This window comes from Trachemys scripta, chromosome 2 (genome assembly GCF_013100865.1).
Source record: "Trachemys scripta elegans isolate TJP31775 chromosome 2, CAS_Tse_1.0, whole genome shotgun sequence".
Taxonomy (NCBI): Eukaryota; Metazoa; Chordata; order Testudines; family Emydidae; genus Trachemys; species Trachemys scripta.
The window spans coordinates 777,871-792,757 of NC_048299.1; the positions used below are offsets into that span (position 1 = coordinate 777,871).

At 49.3% G+C, this 14,887-nt stretch overlaps 1 protein-coding gene across 2 annotated transcripts in view; it reads left to right on the forward strand.

Moving 5' to 3' along the window:
* Positions 1–8,696: 8,696 nt before the first annotated feature.
* LOC117871874 (GTPase IMAP family member 4-like) overlaps positions 8,697–14,887 on the forward strand; it is a 20,768-nt gene continuing 14,577 nt past the window's right edge. The window contains exons 1-2 of one of the 2 annotated variants that reach the window (XM_034759645.1): positions 8,697–9,248; positions 11,966–12,101. The gene's annotated coding sequence lies outside the window, so the exon portion shown is untranslated. The remainder of the gene's footprint in view (positions 9,249–11,965; positions 12,102–14,887) is intronic. The other variant, XM_034759644.1, reaches the window with a different exon arrangement.

Genomic DNA, 14,887 nt, shown 5'->3' on the forward strand with positions numbered 1-14,887 from the left:
ATGGCGTTTAGTACCAGGTGACATGATCACTTGCGTCTGTAGTGTCACAGCCGCCATGAGGCAGAGGCTGTTAGAGTGTCAACAGAAAGACTATGCTCTTTCACAGTCCATTGTCCTTGCAGATGGGCCATCAGCCCTGTTTGACTTTGACTTTGTTGTACCTGAAGGGTTAGATGTGGTTTGCGTGTCACTCAAAGTAGCACATTTGAAATACAGATACATAGTCAATATTCCTAACTTCAGATACAAAAATGATGCGTGCATATGTAACCTTTGGGGGGGCTAGAGTTCACTCCATTGCCCTTCTCCAGTGCCTAAAAGAAACTCCAACTTCCTTAGAAAAGTAGCTGGAGACCCAGAGTTCAGTCTCAGGATTTTCAGCAAGGATTGCACAGGGTCAACCTCCCCACATTCAAGTCCCCAAAGGAACTGAAGAAATGAATTTAATTAAATAACTTTATAAAATCTTTTGCTGAAGAAACAAATAATAATCTAATTTGTACACATGACTATGTTATAACCCACAGACGTTATCTTCAGAAAACAAATTAAAATCTGAACAGTTCAGGCCCCACAGAAACACACGGTGAGAAGAAACTGAGAGCCCCAAAAGCTTAGGTTTAGTTCACCCAAGTCTCAGTTAGAGTCTTTGATCACCAAGTCTGTACAGTTTGCTGAATCTAAAACAGCATCTTCCCTCTGCTTGCTGGCTGGAATCTTCAGCTGGAATCCAGGCAGACTCTTCCTCTTCCTCTGCTGAAATCACTGCTAGCCAGTCAGCTAACGGATTAGCCAACCACTAGGTTACGTGTATAGATTTTTTTAAAAATGGTTACAGGAAAATACAAAAACGGAGAATAACAAAATATAAATGACTCTTTCCCCATTACTACAGTTACAGAAGAGTTGGTGAATCAGACTAGTTGAGAGAGTAACTAGAACCATTTGGCTAAAATCAAAACAACATTCAATGCATACAATTAAAATAGAAGTTATTTTTCTCCTGGCTATAATTAGCATTGCCCAGTCTCCCCTGGTAGATGGTTAACAGTATAACTAACCTGCTGCAAAAGTGCTTCGGAGTTAGGGAACACGGCCCGCTTCCTGCTTCTGAGCTCAGCTTCTTACAACTGACCCAAGACACATGGCCCTTAGTACAGCAGCTGCTGGGATCACTTGCTATCAGAGGCTTTCCCTTCACCCCCTCCCCTGGTTCTTGTCATGCAGACAGCAAGCAGCAAAGGACCAGAAGTCCAAGTGCAGACAATGTGATGGTTATTGGGGTTAGTTTCCAAGCAAGCATATTCTGAAGCCCTTCACACCTGTTGGGCTTATCTCTATTCACCGATTGAGTCTTCCCCAGTGTTCTGCTCCCAGCTCTGACGCCACAGGCCTTTACCCCATGGCCCACTTCCCCTGTTCCCAACTCCCAATTGCCCCACTACCATTCCCACTCCCCCCTCCTCCTTCTTAGCAGGCTCAAATATACCTGTACTGTACATAGCTAGTCACACCCCATACCGCTTCTGGTCAGGTTCTGTTCTGGAGGATCATGAGTTGGGGTCTTTGTCCCACCTCTTTTGTATCCCACCGGAGGAGTAAGGAGAGAGGTTATACTCCAGTCAGGGGTAGGCATTTCTCTGGTCTTTTTAGTGTGTTGTACCACCCCCCCCCCCCCCCCAATCCCTCTTGCCCCTCCTGACTGGTTGCTTGACCTTGCCTCAAGATAGGAGCTGAGGCAGTGTGCGCTTCTACATTGCATTCCCACGATGCCCTGCTCCATCTCTTTTCTCTTCCCATTATACTAACAAACCCCAGCTGGTTGTGGGAAATGCAGCACAGTTTCTTGTTCTTCACACATTAGTAAGGATGTAAGTGTATCAAAAGTCAAACCCAAAATTCTATCTCAGGCTAACAAACAGGCGTATATGCTAACACTCCACCCCTTTTTCCTTCTGGGATCCTCCTGCCCACGTATCCGGGAAAAACATAAGACATGTGGTGGCACATTTCCTGAGAGGGCCAGCTATTAAGATGGAATGTGTCAGGGCTCCATTTGCCCCACTGCTTCCCATGCAGTATAGTGCCCTGCACCTTCCCTTGTATAGACATACTGCACGTATAGTCCAATTAGTGTGTCAGACTCCCCACAGTGATGGGCCCGAGAAAGTTGGGTCCGGGTTATCTGTTACACTTTGGTGTAGGGCCTATTACATTACTTATACGTAGAGGTTGTGCTTTGTGGGGCTGTGCCCCCCTTAGCCACCACAGTATACATTGCAGGATTAATATACTTAACAATAGGTCAACAACCATAATGATCCACAGTGACATCGGGAACCCTGACCCTTGTGATATAGTCCAACATTCAGGCCATAACCAAAAACTCTGCTTCTTCTCTTTTGACAGGGTTAAAACCCGGTAACACCATTCTGGAGTGTATATTTGAAATGTGTCCAGTTACTGGCAGTTGCAGTGAGCTGCCTCTGCAGTGTCCATGTACTTTTGTCCATATCACAAGTCCACTGGATAGTCACAGAAAAATGGGGTTTTGTCCAAGCCAGCTTGAGCACGTGCTATGGAATTGGGTAGTACACACTGGTTCGATTGTTCACAGCAATGAGTTCCACAGATCCATTTGTGTACCATAGTCCTGATGGCAGCACGTAGATCTTTGTAACTGTGCCAGATGCTTGGTCCCCAAGTGTTGTGTACATTCTCAGAAAACACCCCATACATATCACCCTAATGGTCCCCATTTGCAACAGGCCATTAATTCTGCACCTCCATGGCCATTGGGGAGGGACACATTACAATATTTTCTCTGGACAAACAATTACTTAACTGAATTATTGTCCATTTTACACCATTCCATCCTCCCCATCTATCCTCCAGTGGTTCCTAGAGAGCTCCTCGCTGTCTTATTATTCCCACAGGACTCATGGGGACCACCTTAGCAGCTGTCCCATTCCAAGGTACCACGGTAACTATTAAACAGGTGCCAGCCCCAGAGTTGAGCATTTTGTATCCCCATACACACCTCCCCTTCCCAAGTTAGCCTTCTGAAGCCATCCCCCACCCATGTCACGAGGTCTCCTGTCCATTGAGTTAGCCGCAGGTTCGCTTTTGCTGCCCTTTTCCATCCCATTGCGATTGCAGACAGTTGCTGTGCCAGTAGCTCATTGATTTACTGCTGCAATTTTACATTCTGGCTTATCAGTTACTTTAGTTACCCAACAGTTCCCCAGCTTTCATACACCCAACCCTGTGTTTCCTGCTGCCCGCAAATCCCTTTTCCAGCGACGAGTCCATGTGCGTCTTCTCACTCCTCAATTAAATTGTTGCTTCAACCCTTCTATGTATGTGCTGCAGTTGGGGTGTACCAGGTCCACCTACCATTCTCTGGGGTGTACCACCCATGTAATGGACCGGATAGACATGTTGAAAAACGCTGGTTGCACCTGGTCCCTTATCACATCTGACTTGAGTGTCTAGGTGGAATGCATAAGGCTGGGTTGCTCTAAGGGAACTGTGTTTTGGCTTCTGGGTAACCAGTGAGGTATTATAGAAGCTGCCTTATGCTGGCTTGGTGAATCTAAGTATTGGACTATCCACCAGCTTTGGGGATTGTTTGCCCCATTCTTTGCAGTTTGGTCCTAATTGAGGCTTCTTTTTCCTGGGACCGTGGCCACACCCGCTAAAGGTACTGGCCCAGTACTATCTGGAAATGGTAGAACTGACAGCAATAATGTAGAAAAAGCAGAAGTGTTCAAGAAATATTTCTTTTCAGTATTCGGGGAAAAGGTAGATGACATAGTCATATCATATGATGATGAAATACTTTCCATTCCATTAGTAACAGAGGAGGATGCTAAAACAGCCCCTATTAAAGTTAGACCTTTTAAAATCAGCATGGCCAGATGACTTGCCTCCTAGAGATTTAAGAGAACTGGCTGAGGAGCTCACTGGATCATTAATGTTGATTTTTAAGAAGTCTTGGAGCACTGGAGAAATTCCAGAAGACTGGACGAAAGCTCATGTGGTGCCAATGTTTAAAATGGAGGAACAGGATGACCCAGGTAGTTATAGGCCTGTCAGTCTGACATTGATCCCAGGCAAGATAATGGAGTGGCTGATACTGGACTTAATTCATACAGAATTAAAGGAGGGTGTGATCCTATAAGCCTCTCAATGCCCACTGGCAAACGGTTCACTGCCTGTAACTACAAACCTTACCAGGCCTGACAAACTCACTGCACATAACACTCACTAGTGTCATAATATTTATCCAAAGAGTATCTTGCATGAGATCAGACCAAACTGGTGTCATGCTGGTAATGAATATCATTGTGTGATATAGAGAATTATGTGTATGCTGGAAATACATTAGTAAAACATCTCTAGACCAAGCTAATAAAGAGGTTTATTCTACACAAAGGAGTGTGAATTTGCCCATCTGCCTGGGTCCAGCTTTGTAAGCCAGAGACAATGTAAGTACATTTGTATCGGAGGTAAATACCAGTTATAAAGAGGCTGAGAAGACAGCATGGGGGCAGCTACCCGCAGCACAAGCAACAAGAAAGAATAACTTCATCTGGGGACTGTGACAAAGTTCCTCCTCTGCCTTGGTGGGTCCTGCGCTTTCCGGCACATTTGCTCACCTCAGAGATCCAGGGCAGCCCTTAGTTTGGCCACTTTTGCTAGTGGCTCAAACCTGCTGCTTGCCCAGCTAACCTCATCACTGGCCAGCATGGGGGAAAGGGAGGAGAACAATCCTCATAGTCTCTGCTGATCCACCAAGTGGGTCAGGGAACAGACCAGAGACCTTCCCCATGTGATGTGACTCACAGACCAGGTCAACTCCCCTTGTGTCAAGTAAGGGCTGTGGGAGGGTGATGGGGGGACCCAGGCCTGCCCTCTACTCCAGGTTCCAGCCCACGGCCCTATGGATAACAGGTGTCTACACAGGGCCATCCCTAGCTATTCTGGGGCCCTAAGCACTCCATCCCCCGTGGGGGTGGGGTTTGGTGCCCAGACCTCCATGTGGGGAAACGGGGGGGGCAGGCCTCCGAGGGGGGGTGGGACTGGCATGGGGGACGGGGGGAACCACCCCCCAGCACTCACCGGCGGCATGGCTGGGGCCGAGTTGTTCCACTTCCCGCCGCTGGTGATTGCAGGCCTGGCCCTGCTGCAGAGCTCAGGGGAGTGAGGGCGGGACTGAGGCAGAGCAGGGGCGGGAAGAGGCGGAGTGGAGCAGGGGCGCGGCCATGGGGAAGAGCCGGAGCAGGGGCTGGAGCACCACACAGCTGTGCAGCGCACCAGGAAATTTGGTGCCCCAAATCTCCTGGTGCCCTATGCAGCTGCCTGCTTTGCCTATGGGTAAGGATGCCTCTGTGTCTACAGTATCTTCTGTACCAGCTATATGACAGTTACAACTCCCTGGGCTACTTCCCCATGGCCACCTCCCAACACCTTCTTTATACTCACCACAGGACCTTCCTCCTGATGCCAGATAGCGTTTGTACTGCCCAGTCCTCCAGCAGCACACCCTCTCACTTCCCACTCCTTGCACACTCCTCACTGACTGATGGGAGGTCCATTTTAATGTAAGGGGACTGTTATCCCCTTACTAACACTCAGTGGAGGTATTTTGGTTGGCTGGCTCCCAGTACCAAAAGGGGAAGGGTCGATGGTGTTGGTGTCACTAGGCATAACCCTAGGTAACTTGGGAGGGTGGAAGACCATAAGTGTCAATGAAACCTTCCTGCACTAGGCCTAAGTGAACCAAAGTTGTTCTTCCATGTTTAAACTGTAATCGACCTCAAAAGCCAGGTGCAATTGGAATGTGTAGCGGTCCGTTATCGGTTGCACCCGCCCCCCCGCTCATACCGGTACCAGTGGTAATAATGAGGCCTGCATGTTTCTGGCTGAAGGGGAGATAATAAATCAAAGGAAAGGGACAAGATAAGAATTCAAGAAGTCTTACTAACAAGCTGGACGTATAGCCGCCAAGATGATTTAATTGCTTAAATGTAATTGCTATTTGCATAGTAACTATCACCAGGGAAGGGAGGGGTAGAGGGGGAAAGAGGGAAGAGCTTAGTTACAGTAAAGCATAAGAAGAGAAAAGCTGTTTCTGTTGGTGTGCTTGATTTGAGACGTGCCTGTCTCCTTGCACCGCTTTGAGATCTCAAATAAACTTTGTTTGCTTCTCCACCCTGGTGTGTTCATTGGTGCGAAGCACACTGGGCAACGAACCCCGCTGTTGCTGTCCTCGGGCCCTCTGTGCCGGCAACAATGGGAAATCAGGACCCTGAGACTGACAGTCCCCGGGGGCAATGGGGAGAGGCCAATGCTCTAGATCAGCCTGATTGACAGGGTGGGCAGCTAATCAAGGAGTCAGGAGGTCGGAGGGTCACATCCTCTGTGTGAGCTGGAATGGCCTGGGTCAGGCAGACAGAGTGGGGCCGAGCTAAGGAGAAAGCAGGGGCCTGAGCTGAGCTGCTGGGAGCAGCCTGGGCCAGATCCAGCGGGGCCAGAAAAGGAGCCCAGAGAGAGCAGAGCTGCCCTGGGAGCAGAGCTGCAGCAACCAGAGCCAGAGGGGCCGGAGAAACAGCCCAGGGAGCTGGAGGCCGAACAGCAGCAGCAGCCGTGCTGAGGCCGAGTGGAGCTGGGGCTGGGGCTGGAGCCGTCCGGAGCTGGGTGTGGGGAGCAGCTGGGGAGGGCGAGGGGGACCCTGGGCAGTGGGCCCAGCACAGGGAGACGCCTCAGCCAAGAGGCTCTGCAGGCCAGACTTGGGGGGGATCGTAACCCTGTCAGGGCAGGGGCAACGCTGGGAAAAAGGGTCCTGCCATCTAGAGCCTGAGAGCGTGTGGCCACCACCAGAGCAAGTGTCCAACCCACAGCGTCTCTGCAGCACAGCCAGGGCCTGAGAAGGAGACCTGGGACGTGTGAGGAACAGACTGTGACCTGCCCTGACGTTCCAGAGACACTGTTTGTGATGTTCCCTGCCACAGAGCAGGGTGATGTGTTTTCCTTTAACCTTTCCCATTTTCTTTATTCCTTTTAAAACTAATTGCTGATTAAATAAACTGTATTTGCTTTAAATCATATGTAATGATCAGTGGGTCAGGGAGGTGCCCAGTGCAGAGAGAGTACCCCGGAGTGGGGACACCCTAGCCCCTGTCCTAGGTGACCACAGCAGGGTTGGGGGTCGAGCCCCCCAGGAATCCTGGGCCCAGCCTTGTTGGGGTTACGAGGACTCTGCTAGACAGGAAAGTGCAAGGGGAGTCCTCGAGGGCAGGGAGGCCTCTGGGTAAAGGAAGTGGGAGCGAGGACTCAGATCCTTTCGCTAGCCCATTTCGCCGGGGACGTGCAGAAGCCAGGAGAGTTCCCCACAATAGTGGGACCATTTCCCCCCTCCCTCTCCCCCGGCTTAAGCCAGGTGTCCTGATTAGCCTGCCTGCCGTAATTGATTCTGGTAAGTTCCTAATTGTCTCCAGGTATCTCAATCAGCCTGCCTGCCTTAATTGGTTCTAGCAGGTTCCTGATTGCTCTAGGGCAACCTCTGCTCTGATCACTCAGGGAAGAGAAAACTATCCAGTGGCCAGCACGGTTTCCTTTGACCAGACTCCTGCCTTCTACGCCACACTCCTGTAGCCCTCTGGCCTGGAGGGAGGGAGGTGGAGGGCTGCTACCACTGCTAGGCCCTGGGCTTTCGCTGCTGCTGCTCCAGCTACTCCCGTGTCTGGACAAGATCCCTCCGCACTTCTCTGCTACCTGGTGGATGCCCTGGTTGCTGCTGCTCCTGCTGCATCTCCTTGGGGGGGCCTGCTGGCCTGCTCCCCAGAGAAGGGGAGTGAGGGACCCTTGCCCCAGCTGTTGCTGCTGCTGTGGGCACCACCACCACCTGAGAAGGGTCCCTCCTGCCTGACCACGGGACTGCCTGCTGGACCTGCTGCTGCTGTGTTTGCTGCCTGGGAGCTGCTGGAGCCTTGAGGAGAAGGAAGAAGAGGATCATCTGCTGCTGGGGGAGCGTGCAGAGTCTCTGCAGACCACTGTGGAGGGGGCCTTCAAGGACAGTATCTCATGGTCTACAGTGCTGAATGCTGCAGAGCGGTCCTGGAGGATGAGAATGGATGTCTGTCCTCTATCCATTGACAGCAGGAGATCATCCACCAGTGCCACTAAAGTGGTTTCAGTTCCATGTTCGGGCCTCAATCCAGATTGTGCTGGGTCTAGAATATTGGTTTCAGTTAAATGAGCTCATAGTTTGCCTTTGGTTTCTCTCTGAGCTTGCTCAGGAAGGGGACATATGACACTAAGGCCTTGCCTACATAACACAGTTTTCTTGACAAAAGTGGATGCTTACACGCTACAATGAGACCTTTGCCGGCAAAAGTGCCCTGTTTTGGTGACAAAATAAAACCACCCAGACAAGAGACATAAGGCTTTTTCTGCAAAAGTTTTGTTGACAAAGTGCTAGTGTAGGCACTGTGCTCGATTTTATCACTTTAATTGGCCCCCAGGAGGTGTCTCACAATGCCCATCCTGACCACTCTGCTCAGCAGTTTGAACTCTGCTGCCCCGCAGCCAGGTAAACAACCATCTGCCCCTCCCCTTTAAGGGACCGTGGATTTTTTCAATTCCACTTCCTGTTGGCTCAGCGTGGAGAGGTCTCATCACATCTTCCCAGGTGACCATGGCAGCCCCAAGCTCCAAGCAGAAGAGCATTTGGAGCACAGTGGAGCCATTGGATTTACTCAGTATATGGGGAGAGTAGGCTGTGCAGTCCCAGCTGCACTTCAGTCGTAGGAATTTTGATACCTCCAGGCAGATTGCTCGAGGCTTACGTGAAATGGGCTCTGACCGCGACACGGTGCCGTGCAGAACAAAGATAAAGGAGCTGAGGCAGGCATACCAGAAGGCAAGGGAGGCAAACCATCTCTCCGGTGTTGCACAGAGGACCTGCTGGTTCTATAAGGAGTTGGACACTATCCTTGTCAGTGACTCCACCTCCACTGCCAAGAGCCCCATGGATAATTCAGCGGGACTGGAGGAGGCAGAGGTTGGACCTAACCCAGAAGATAAAGTCTTTGATGAAGAGGTGGAGTTAGACGATGATTTGGAGCCCACAGCAGGGTCACCAAATGAGGGAGGCAGACAGGAACTGTTCACCACTCCAGCAGTGTCCAGCCAGTCTCAGCAGTTTCTCTCTGGCGAGCAAGAAGCAAGAGAGGAGACCCCTGGTAAGTGGCTTTTCTCTGTGTAGTGTGGAGGTGGGTTCAGGGTATAGAAATGTTCAAGGCTTGCTGTGTTTCTGTGTGCTGGACATTTCTCTGTGCCTCTAATCAGTATGGTGGAACAGGGTGTTGACGCACACTGAGAACTCATGGGAGTCCTCCAGAGAGATCGCTAGGAAAATGTCTTAGAGGGACTTTTTAGAGGGCTTTCCCTTCACCTTCTCCCCTGGTTCTTGTCATGCAGACAGAGAGGAAAAGACCAGAAGTCTGAAGTGCAGAGAATGCAATGTTTATTGGAAGCGTTTCTTGCAGCCCGCTCGTGGGCCCTCAGTTTCTGCAGAATTTATATTTAGTAAAATATTCCAACCCCTTGTTATTGTGAAGGAAACCTCCCAAATGTGACCCTGCTTGAGTGTGCAGAAACTGGGGAGCCATGAGGGGGCACCTACAGTGGTCTGTAGGCTGGTGCATCACACATCTGTAGTTTACTCTTTTTAGTTCTTTCTGCAAAGGGTAGGGATGAGGGGTGGGGGTGGGAGTTGAAGGAAACCAGCAAAAGAAGAAGGTTTCACGGTGATTCAGGGAAGGCAGGTAGGCAGCATGGTGGAGCAGGGTGTTTTAATCATGTAGAAAGTAATACATAAATGTACTTGTTAACTCACTCCTTGTTGGCGTTATGGTAGAAGTGTTTCTTCAGGAGGGTTTAAATGAGGCAGGCTTAGTTTTCTGCTGGACCAGCTCAGGGTATCCAATGGGTATGGGACAGCACGGACACAGGCCCAGAGATGGTTGTGGGAGAAGCAGACAAAGCATTGAGGGTGGCATTGGGAGGAGGAGGGGCAGGGTGATGCTGTAGGGCACAAGGGCAGGAGAGAGCAGTGCTGAAGGTGAGGACAAGAAGTTTAAATTCGATGCTGTGGAGAAGGGGGACCCAATGGAGCGGTTACTACAGCGTGAAGCCATTTAGCTTGTCAAGTTGCCAGTGCGGTCCTCTGTGGTGGTGCACTACTGTCAGCAATTGACCAAGTGCCCTAGAGGAACGGGAGAAGAGCTTGATACTCAAAGCACTGGCTAGCTTAAGTCTCTGGAGGCTGATAGATACTAAGGGTCTGAGACTCTGTTTTGAGACTGCAATAAAACAAACCCCACTTTTTTGTGGCTGTACGTGTCTGCTTGAACTTTTATTCCTTGGGCACAGAAATACCCTTGGAAGCCAAGAGACAAGGACATATTAATCCAGAAAAATGGTGGGTTTAGGGGGGGAGAGGACTAATGCAAAGGGCTTACAGCCATTTTGGGGAATTCCAACAGCTTGTTGAACCAGAGGTAAGTCGCTGGACTGGAGTGCATGAGATCCCACAATAGCTTGAACTTGGTAGCTTGTGAAAGTTGTGGTTACTTCAGAGCTGGGCCTTTAGCTCAAACAATAGGGGCTCAAGCCTTTTAGGAACAAACTCTATAGGGACCTACTTTCAGGATAGGACACTAGATCCTGGACCGCCATGAATCTGAAAAGAACTTAGTTCCGACCATGACCCCTAACTGAACATGAGCTCCCCGGGCAATGCTGTAGCTAGGAGGCCTAAACTGGTCCTTGGATGTATGAGCAAAGAATTATCAAGAAGGATTGGGGAGGTTGCATTACCTCTATAAACAAAATTAGTGAGACCATTCATGGAGACTGTGTTTCATTATAGTATCCACACTTTAAAAAGGATGTTGTAAAACTGGAAACCGTTCAGAAAAGAGCTACAACCATGATCAAGGTTTGGAAAGCCTGCCTTACAGGGAACGACTGAGGGGACTCAATCTGTTGAGTTTAGCAAAGGGACGGCTGAGGCAGCTTTATCGTGGTGTGTAAGTACCTTCCTGGGGAGACGATTTCTGATAAAAAGAACAGGAGTACTTGTGGCACCTTAGAGACTAACAAATTCATTAGAGCATAAGCTTTCGTGGGCTACAGCCCACTTCTTCGGATGCATCTAATAAATGCTCTAATAAATGTGTTAGTCTCTAAGGTGCCACAAGTACGCCTGTTCTTTTTGCGGATACAGACTAACATGGCTACTACTCTGATTTCTGATAGTAGATGGATCTTTGATCTAGTAGACAAAGGCAGAATGAGATCCAATGACTGGCAGCTGAAGCCGAATGCTTTCCATGATATATGGCTGTCTTAGCCAGTGCCGACTGCCTCTCATTCTTGTGTTTGTGCTCCAACCTGCCGTCGAGATTTGGCTGCTCAAGATCAGGGCGCTCGAGTTTGGAGAAACCTGAGCTCTCTGGCAGGTAAGAGCACACAAAGCTTGGAATAGCAGGTGGCAGTGGGGTGCACTGGGGCTAAGCACAGAGGTCCACCCTTAAGGTGAGGCATTGGGTGAGGAGAACCTAGAGTACTAAGTGCCAGAAACGCTGGTACTGAGAAGTGGATCAGTGGTTTGGAGCTGCTGGGCTAAAGAAGATGGACGATCTTTATAAAAATAGTGATTTCCCTGATCTATCCACTGACTGAGGACTTGATTGGACAGTGGGACCATTTTTTGAATGCTTATGGGATGCTTTCTTCCTCTCTGAAACAGGGGAACATCGCTCAGTGTCTGTAAAACTCTGAGAGGCTTTTTGGCAAAGGCCATTGGCTGATTGCTAACCCCGCCTCCTTTCTCCCCACCCCCCGCACATACTCATAGTGAAACTGAACTTTTTCTCTGACTGAGCTTATTCAGCAGACAGACGCCAGAAGAGAACATCCTCTTCACGGGTAAAGCAGCAGCAGCCGCAGCTTGGAAGAACAGTGGAGAAGTTGGTCAGATCTGCAGGAAGAGACACTGTTGTTCCTCAGGCTGAGAAAGCAGCACACAGGTGTGTGTATGTGTATGGGGGAGGGCGAATTTGTTTTAAACTCCTGTGATACATTTAAAGGAAAAAGGTTTGGGAAAATGCTAGAGTCAGAGGGAGAAAACCCAAGTAACAGGCTGCTATTCCTCTATATGTTTAGCCAGCAGAGAAGGTAGCTCTACCATGCCTGCAGGCCCAGTGATAGGCAGGGAGATGACAGCTTTCCTATATCAGGTTTCAAAATCTTCTCTAGACCAGATTAGATTCTGATGTCTCCTAACCTGATTGAAACTACAGTTAATGTGGGGTTGCAAGTGTGTGTGTTATATCAGACCATGTGCTAGTAACCTTCACATAAACACAGGAAACATCCTGGCCCTCAGAGTCTGCAGGTGTCCAGTGTTCAGGCATGCTTCAGGGTGATTTAAACCCCTCCAGCTGTAAAGTCATAGAAGTTAGAGATGGACAAGGGCATCGCCCACTTTATCTCCCAGGAATGCAGAGTTGTTCCAGAAAGGACATTTAAAGGAAGTTTTTCAGTCTAGTTTTAAATGTCCCAAGTGGCAGGGTTCCTATCTCTTCCCCTTGAGGAGAATAGTTTGCAGTCTAGTAAAACACATCGCACGCTCAGGAAATTTTTCCTCATGTCCAACTTAAGTTTTCTCTTGGTGTAGCTTTATTCTGTTACTCCTGTTACACCCCCTTGTACCACCATAAATAATGTGTCTCCCTTCTTGGTGTTAAAACACTTAGATATTGCTGGACAGTTATTTTTTGCCCTTAGTTGTGCTGTAGCTTAGCCATACATATATAGCTCTTTTAATCTTCCCCAATCCCTTCAGCCCTTGGATAATTTTTGCGCTTCTCTGAACTCTCTTCATTTTGTCAATAGCTCTTTGGAAAGGTGGTGCCCAGAATTAAATGCAATACTGATGGTGCACTATCAACAGAGCCATATATTAGGGCTGTTTTTTTCCTTGTTCTCTCATGTGTTGCCTTTGTATCTGCAGCTCCCAAAAAAACCCTGGCCTTTCTCCCCCCTGTAGTTGCCACCCCTACGTTTCTTTTAGTAGAATGCTTCCCAGGATTCTCCCTTCCACTCAGTCTGTGGTTTGGATTATTTTCACAGATGCATTAACTGCTTTTCTCAAGATGAGTCTCATTTCTCATGTTCTGTTAGAATCTCTCTGGATCCCTTTGTATTATTTCTCTCCTCACTGCTCTTCACCACTCCTCCAATAATGGGCTGGATTCAGCACAGCAGAGGTTTGGAGTGTTGCACAAAAGTGCAGGTAAAAGGCTGTTGAGCAGGATGGGTAGTTTAAGGGAATCCACTCTGGCAGTAAGGAGAATGTTGCCTTCTGGCCACCAAGCGACTCTGGGCTACTGGCCGGAATGACCCCTAGCAAAATAACAAACACTAAGGGAGCTCAGCGGGGTGGAGGGGGAACACTCCTGCCAAGGACGGGAAGCTGAAGGATGGCCAAGGTTTCAGCAACATAAGCACCTTCTTTATGACACAACAGAGTATCCTATTACACAACAGTTTAGCTAGGAGAGGGTTTGGAGTGAGGATTGACTTGGCCTGGGGGACTGGGTTAAGCCACACACCCAGATAGGGGAATGTTAATATGGAGACGAGGATGGGCATCAAGAACACACACATGCCAGTCATGCCTGCTACAGGTATTTGAGCACTTACTGCAAACTTGAATCTCTGGTCAGCTCTGAGAGCTCCAGTGCACACACTGATCATCTCAGATTTGGGGGTAGACTCGGGCGTGATACCTGTCTCTTTTGCGTTTTTCTTGTGGGGTTCTGCTTGCACTTAATTATTTATATGGGGGCATGAATATTTGCAGGAGGGAGGGTTTGACTACTGTTGTGGAGTTAGTTATTCATTTGCATAGGATTCCCTCTCATTCCCCTACCTTTTTCTTTTATTCTTTATGAGCAAGATCTAAAAAATAAAAAGGAGTCATATGAAAATTGGAAACTAGGCCAGATTACAAAGGATGAATATAGGCAAACAACACAGGAATGCAGGGGCAAGATTAGAAAGGCAAAGGCACAAAATGACCTCAAACTAGCTATAGGAATAAAGGGAAACAAGAATACTTTTTATCAATACATTAGAAGCAAGAGGAAGACCAAAGACAGGGTAGGCCCACTGCTTAGTGAAGAGGGAGAAACAGTGACAGGAAACTTGGAAATGGTAGAGATGCTTAGGGTTACCATTCGTCCGGATTCCCCCGGACATGTCCGGCTTTTTGAGCTAAAAATAGCGTCTGGGGGGAATTTGTAAATGTCCGGACCTCCCCCCCACCATGCAGAGCGCGCGCGGCTAACAGGGCAGCCAGCCGGATGGTGCCACTTGCATGGGGCTCCGACAGCCAGAGAGACCCCTCCTCCGCTTCCCCCTCCTCCCCCCTGCAGCAGAGATCACTCCCTCCCTTCCTGCATTCGCAGATCACCTCCGGCAGTCTGGAGCTCCTCCCCTGCTGCTCCCCAGCCTGCCGGGACGAAGGGCTCAGGCCATTCCTGAGCAAGCTCACAGAGACATTAGGCGAAGTAAGGCCAACAACAAGGGGGCCAGGGGGTCGGAGAAGGGGCAGGGAGATTTTGGAGGGGGCAGTCAAGAGACGGGGGGGTGGGTCGGGACATTTACACATTCCCCCCAGACGCTATTTTTAGCTCAAAAAGCCGGACATGTCCGGGGGAATCCGGACGAATGGTAACCTTAGGCATCTCTACCATTTCCAAGTTTCCTGTCACTGTTTCTCCCTCTTCACTAAGCAGTGGGCCTACCC